General features: G+C 38.0%; 1 pseudogene; it reads left to right on the top strand.

Moving 5' to 3' along the window:
* The first annotated feature begins 1,230 nt into the window (after positions 1–1,230).
* LOC114659837 (uncharacterized) lies at positions 1,231–1,409 on the top strand (annotated as a pseudogene).
* The last annotated feature ends 6,662 nt before the right edge of the window (positions 1,410–8,071 follow it).

Here is an 8,071-nt window from a genome sequence, read left to right as displayed (position 1 = left end):
GGCTTCATTAACAGCATGTGTCATCACTAGCTAACCAGTGTTTGTATTTTTCTTACCGCACTTACCTAAACATTTAGCATTGTGCAGAATTTTCACATCTAAATCTCGGCAGTAAACCATAATCATTAGAATTGATTTTTGAAAAAGCTTTTTTATTGTGCTGTATATTTTTTTGTGGCTGAGAAACCTTTAAAGCTGATCAATAACTCAACAAAAAGTCTAACTGAAATAGGTTGATCCCGACAAGAATGAAGTGGTGGTTAATCGTCATAATAGAATGGATGAAACTGGCTCTGTATTTACTGCTGATGGTATCCACAGCGTTAGAGAACCCAGATCGTGCCTCATCCTGCTTTCATATTTCCACATAGACAAAGTTGCTTGCTCAACCCACTATCTGCTACCTTGCAGAGCACACAGTAAATGGTGCTGAGAGGAAGGCCAGAAAAAGGGATTATTAGATATCCAAAACAGCCTAAAATACAGAGGGACAGAGAGACAGACAAACAGATAGATAGATAGATCACTTTGACTACAAAAAAACAGACAAGAATTAAAAACACGAAGAAACCTCTCACCTGGCTAATGATAAGAGAGCAGTCTCAATGAAGAATTTTGAAGGCATATTGCCTTAGGTATAAAGATTCAACACAAGCATTTCTTAATAAATGTCTACATAATTTGTTGGTTGCAAATACTTAATACTAGTGGGTCACAAAGTGGATGTGAAGCATTGTTCATAATAGCATTCAGTTTTTCATTCTCTCCTTTGTTAATGCCTGCAGTGGGCCAAGAGTACATCCCATAACTGTGCCTGATTTCTTAATTATCTTATTGAATTGGTGGTCCTATCTTGAATAGGTGTTATTATTAGCCCAGGACACAACAGTGTAGAAAACAAAAATTAGGGTTCAAACATGTCATTATCAATATTAAAGGAACACTGTTTCCTACCAAAAAAAAGAGTCTGCTCTGCCCTTTCTTATATTGTTCTTCAGTGTTACTAGACCAGTCCAGCCTATCAATGATGTGGACCCCCAAGTATCTGTAGCACATTTACTCCCTGAATAGTAATCGAGTGTAGAGGCTGTTTGGTGTGGTGAAAGTCAATAACCAGTATAAACTCCAGTTCGATTAGTTAGTGAAGAGAACCCAAGAATAAATTGAAGTCAGTTTCAACCCTCTCCTGTGGAGGTGACATGAAGCTATAAATGCAAGAATGAGAAACAGAAAAGGAGCATTTTGGCTAACTCATGTGCAGTATCTGTTCTTTGTGATACATTCCCTATTTGGGAACCATACAGTAAATTGATTTTAGGAACAAGGAGATGGAGTAGGGGCTTGCTCCGTCCACTACATGCATCGACCTAGTATTGTAATACCATAATTTTAGGACTTGTTAAGGTTAAGCCTGGGGTTGCTATCTTGATGGAAAACAAATCTCCCAAGGCACAGGTTCTGGGAGACTTCATCAGGCTTTGCTCAAGGATTTCTCTGTTTTCCAGCGCAAAAATTTACCCTCACAAGTCTTCTAGTACCTGCTGTACAGAAGCAACAGCATGATGTTGTCACCACGTTTCACAGTGAAGATGGTGTGTTTTTGATAATGTGCAATGTTCAAACCTGGTATTTAGTCTGATGACAAAAAAGCTCAATTTTGGTCTCAACACATCATAGAAAATTCTTCTGGCCAACCTCAAGCTCTCCCATGTGCCTTCTGGCAAACTCTACTCAAGATGTCATTTGTATTTTTTTAGCAGTGGCTTTCTCTTTGCCACACTTCCATAAAGGTGCCACTGGTTAAGCAGCTGTTCTCTGCATGCTTTCTCTGATTTCAGCCCTTAGTTTGTAACTCCTTTAGAGTTCTCAGAGGTCTCTTGGTGGCCTTTTTCACTAGTCTTCTCCTTGCACAATCACTCAGTTTTTGTGTGGGGCCGGCTGTAGACAGATTTACAGTGCTGCCATGCTCTTTTTTGTTTCTTAATGATTAGTTTAACTAGACTCCAAGGGATATTCAGTGACTTGGATATTTTCTTGACTTGTGCTTTTCAATCGCACTATCACTGTGTTGCTTAAAGTGTTCATAGGTCTTCATTGTGTAGGTTAGGCCACCATGCTGTCAACTACAAGATGGAGTTAGATTGCAATTATTTGAAACCCCAGACAGGTGATCTCCATTGAACTAATTATAGGAGTTTAAAAACTAATTGGCTGCACCATTAAATAGTTAATGTCATATTAAAGGGGGTGAATGCTATCAGTAAATTTGTGTTTAATATTTGTAATTAATTTAGACGACTTTGCAGAGATTTGTTTTCACTTTGACATGAATGACTCATTCATGTTGATCATTGTCAAAACAGCAAAATGAAATCCACTATGATGTTTTATTATATAACAAATGGCCTCGGTACCTGTCATGGACAGGTAATACAATAATAAAAAAATTTGCTATCTCTTGTCTTATAGTATATGTGCCTTCAGCACTTTCCTCTGTATTTGATTAGTTAGTAAAAGGGGTGACCTGGTTGGTGCCCCAACATTTCTTTAGAGACGTGTGTGTTTCCTCAGTTGATGACAATATATACACATATATATTTTTTATGCAAAGTGCAACAGATTGTTATACTTATCCTATAACAATTAAATAGGATATATTACCCCAAAGGCTAAATAAAGGTTGACATTCTCAGTAGTAAGTAAACAATCCTAAGATGCATCCTGTTTATGTCAGAGTTAGTAATGCTAATGATTAAGTCTGCTAATATTGACAACTGCTGTAGCAATTTTATGAGCCAGAAAACATAGAGGCACAATAAGGCGTAAAGTGGTTCTCTTCAATCAGTATGCACATTTTTGGATTTATTTATTTACTTCCTTAAGTTCACTGTGACAGTCCTTGGTTATTAAAAAAAATACACACACACACAATATGGTTTTATTATTGTCAGAAATTTGTGATACCCATAAGAATTTTGTTACTTTGCCATGGGACTGCCATACCATTTTCAAATCATTAATAAAGGCAATAAGATTAATTTAATGAAGATTCTCCAGTGCCAGGTATCAATTAACTGTCAGAATCATATTGTTAGGTCATTTAAACTCTCTGTTGAAGCTTTAAAAATAACAAAGTTTGCTGCATTCCCCTCAGACACCAGTAGATGCTGTAAAGAGTAGGTCTGTTTGTCTGATTTTCCACCTTTCCTCACTTTTTATTTTGGATAGCAACCCTAGGGAATAATAGTTGAGCCTGGACCCCTTCAATGATATGTTTTATTGAATCAAAGAAATTTGAGAAGAAGGATGAAAAAGAGCAGAAGCCATTCACCTTATAAAAAGACTCATAATAACACAGACAAACCCTGCAATTTAGAACTCTGACAGAACTGAGTCAGCAGGTGCTGTAGCACCAGCAGGAAATAATACAATGAAAGGTACAAGATGCTCTGTTAGCACTAAGAATGTTTATCCTCAATCTGAAGAGGCTACAGTAAATGCGGCTTACAAGAAAATGAGGAAGTTTGATACAATTCTGCCATCTCGTCAGCGTGGAATCATATAAATGAACTGCAGCTTTAAAGTGGATTTGCAAAACTATTATAAAAAATAAGAAGAAATAGCTGTAAACCAATCATTTTGTTAATCTGTATGCCCACTGATTTGGTTGTGATTTGTCTTTGCCATTGAATTGCGGTGGCAATAAAATTATTCACTACCAGAACTTTCTCACTTTTCATTTTTTATTACCTGAGTTACCTTGTGTTGATTGGGGTGGCAGTGGAAAGGTGGAAAAGTGAAAAATAATTAAATTGATGTACTAACAAACTTTGTTACCATGAAACTTGTTGCATTTAGTATATAACTTTTATTAGAATCTGAAAGCTTCTTTGTATACAAGATTCTTTTTTTTTTAACTTTTGGTTTAAAGAACCTCAAATTGTAACAAATAACTCTGGTGAAAATATGGCCCCACCTGTGGCGGCCTGTGACCACGACAAAAATAATTAGGTGAATGCTTAATTAATATTTTAAACGGAAACTAAAGCAGGCTCTCTTGGTTGAAAGGTGAGCAGGTGTGAGAGCCATAACTGATGGATGGGCATACCAACTAGGAGGGAGGGTAATTGCTTGCCCAACTGGGATGCCATGAGGAAAGAAAATGGATGGATAGTATGGAAAATAAAAATTTATGTATTAATATAAGTAGACATAAAAATAATTAACAGCTTCTGAAGCAATAGATTTAGCATAAATTAGACATGACAAGCAAATAAGATCCATCTATCCATTATCCAACTCGCTATATCTTAACTACAGGGTCACGGGGGTTTGCTGGAGCCAATCCCAGCCAACACAGGGCGCAAGGTAGGAAACAAACCCCGGGCAGGGCACCAGCCCACCGAAGGGCGCACACACACACAGCACAATTTAGGATCGCCAATCCACCTAACCTGCATGTCTTTGGACTGTGGGAGGGAACCGGAGCACCTGGAGGAAACCCACACAGACAAAGGGAGAACATGTAAACTCCACGCAGGGAGGACCAGGAAAGCGAACCCAGGTCTCCTAACTGCAAGGCATCAGCGCTACCCACTGCGCCACCGTGCCGCCAGCAAATAAGATAAGTCAGGTAAATAGTTAAATAGAGATATTAGTCATATTGCATTTTCTAGTTAAGCTTGAAGCAAAATTACCAAATACTGGGAAAGGAAGGATAGGGAAGGAAGAGAATGACGTACAGAAACTACCCGAGGACAACAGAAGGAGGAATAAGGAGAACACCTCTTGTCTGAAGGCTAGGAAGCAAGGAATGATACCAATGATGGAATACAGAAAAATGGTCAGGATAGGTACGTGAGAAACCAGCTGGAATAGTGAGTCATCAGAAACAGCAAATGCATTGTTACAAAGAGGTCAAGATGATGTTATGTATGGAAAATAAAATTAGTGTATTCATGTATTAGCGTAAATAAATATAGAAAAATATATAAGCATTAACCTTAGTGCAGATATTAATGCAAGTCAGGCCTGCCAAGCAAATGATTAAATAAAAGCACATGCCATATTTCTTTTTAATTAAAGCTTAGCATTAAGCCACCAAGTATAAAACAGCTTAAAAGCCATGGAAGGGGAAGTGATAAGAGAAAGCCCAACAATGTAAGAATGAACATTTGCCCGGCCAAGGCCAACCAAAATAAGCAAAAACAGAAAGTAAAAATGAACAATAGACAGTAAAAATACCAGTGACCAGCTGCAGAAGGAAATCAGGAGATAATAATGGTTCCCATGAGAACTCAAGGTACTGGCTGGACAGGTGCAGAATGAGCTTATTTGAGTGAGGTCAGGAAGATAAGAAATAACTATATAAACTGTGATTCTTGGCCTGTTCAGTGCTCGGTCCAATGTGGCCGTATTGAGTTGAGTCCGTGTTATTATTGTTGTTTTATTGAAATAAAACCATATACTCTGTTTGCCTATCCTCTGAGTCCTAATAGCCTTCATTTCAGGTAAAAAGCCTTTTGGTGACAATTTTTCGCCACAACAATAGGCATTCTGGCCAGGTTGGTTGTCTATATCTTTGTCGGTCAGGAGGCCATAGTGGAAGTATAGAGGAAGTCTGCTTCCCAACACACTGAGTGACAGCATTCCCCTGGTGGAGCTCTCATTTGTACACCTATTAAGGATGGTGGAGTTGTAGTCCATATGGTCAGCCCTGTCGGTGTACTTGGTTGCTGCCAGGGGGAGCTGCAAGGGATTGTTGTCCTGATTTTGGGGGCCTTCCATCTGGCATAGAAGTGCTTCAACATGCAGCGTTGTGACACCAGAAGTGCTCCTGGATCCGGCTTAAAAAAAGCCAACTACTCTTTATAAAGGAGTTTGAGTCGGGCGAAGAGGATGACACTTCTTATGGAAGTGGAAAGAGATAGAAGAGGTGTTCATTTATTATATTATATTTGATGGACTGATTGAGAAGCCTGATGCGGTTTTGTTAAATAATAAAATATCTTGGAACTGTGTTTTGTGGAGTTATGTCTGGTGTTCAGGGCTCAGTGGCAGCCCCTTGTGGTCACACAGGCTAGCCATTATACTGTGCATTATACTGTTTTTTTCTGTATATTAGGATATTTTGCTACAATCTTGTACCTCCCCCAAAAACCTGATTTATCAGGAGAAGTACTTGTGCGTCAAATTTTAAGTTAGTGGCTTATAAAACAAAGCTGTGCATAAGGAACAAAAAGTAAACAGAGATTGTGCTCTGTAGATTAGAATAAGAGCACAAACAGACACATAAAAGTTTGGGGTCTAAGACAGAAACCATGTAAAATGGAGGGATGTTTTGATAAAACAAACGTTTATCAATCCATAATTAAGTGGATCAGTTTTAAAAAGCACTTCTGGAGGACAGGCGCAGATTTGAGAATGAATGCCTTCTACTTATTGGCTCAGGATTTGTACCAGGCTAAGGGGGCATGAGGCGACCATCAATGGGTTTTTTGTCATGTCTGATGCCAGAGAGGGAAAAGTATTAGTGATTGTGTCACGCCCAACTTGGTCCACCAGTTATTTACTTCAAAAATGTTCTCATAGCATACGTGCATGATAAGATATGCAAGGATGGAGTATGCATTATATTGTAGTGCTTTCAAACTGTTCACTTAATATTTCCATGGTTAATTCAGAACATGATTAAAAGGATCATAACAAGAACTTATCATTCCATTTTCTATAGGTAAATCAGTAAATGTCTTATCCCCGCCTTAGAGAATGTATTAGTGTCTATTCTCTGTGACCGGGGTGTCAAACTCCGATCATGGAGGGACACAGTGCTGCAGGTTTTTATTTCAGTCACATTTTAATCAGTATCCAGTTACTGCTGCTAATTTCAAACTATTAGATTAGATTTGCCTTAATTATAACACTGGACAACAAAGATTGTGCTTCCTAAACACTTTTGGGTTTACCTTATGGAGTTTTTCCTGCTGATCACAAAAACACCTTTACATTTTCTTGTCACATACAGTTTTACTGTAATTGCTTATTTTTGTGATTTCCTTGAAGTGAAACTGTGCTATTTTTTGTAATTTCACATAATACAGAATGTCAGTTACCCACTGAGTTATAAAAAGTGGCTTGGGATTCCTTCCACTTAAGTACTGTTGCTAGGTCTGCCATTTCCCCACCCAATTGAGCTAGCTTTGGTTGACCTCCATGGGGAAAAATGGGCTTTTGTGTGTTGCATTTGTTGGGCTTCTTTTGAAGAAAAAAAAAAAAAACGCATTTTTGGGCTGTTTTTAAAAGTAGAAATAACATTGCTATGGTTGTGATCAGATCTCATATCATTATGTATTTTGGGGTTGAAATTGCGAAAGAAGAGCAAATAGACTGTAAAGCTGCAGCCAGTCCCTGAATGTGGTAGTCAGGGTTTGGCTCCTGAACATCATCAGACAGGTCACAGATGTCTAGACCTCTTTCCAAGTGACAAGTGGCAAAGTTTGACAGTGCAGAGTAAAGTCAGTAGAAGTAAACACGAAAGAAAATTAAATTCTTTTAAAATTATCAAACATCATAATGGCATGACTAACTGACGAAGAAAGGAAACAAAGGTATTAAAAATTATCACTGCAAAGAAATGGCTGTAAATTTACAGTCGGTTTCCAACAGTATTTCCCTGTATTTTCTTTACACAATAGCATACTGTACTGTTTTAAAGAATAGTTGCACATCTGCAGCAAATAACTGTTTTCAGTGCTTTTCTCCATTAATACAGTAACATACTGGATAAACAAAGCATTCTGGGATTGGTTTGTGACAAGGACGTAAGCACAGTGAAAGCTGAGGAGAGGTTTTAGATCAGAAACCCACATTACAACTTTTAAGACTACTCTTAGATCCTCTCAATTAGGTTATAGCTCATCATTTATCACCCATTCTATTCAGTTAATTTATTTTTAATACGATTTCTTTTGCACTTTACATGGCTGAGCATGATGGACAATGGCGTGTGGCGTTTGGTGCCTTTGAAGCAGGAGAATGTGTTGCATCAGAATAGAAATATCCAGAAATAATT

Source organism: Erpetoichthys calabaricus, chromosome 10 (assembly GCF_900747795.2).
Source record: "Erpetoichthys calabaricus chromosome 10, fErpCal1.3, whole genome shotgun sequence".
NCBI lineage: Eukaryota > Metazoa > Chordata > Cladistia > Polypteriformes > Polypteridae > Erpetoichthys > Erpetoichthys calabaricus.
This window is presented reverse-complemented; position numbering and strand designations above follow the sequence as displayed.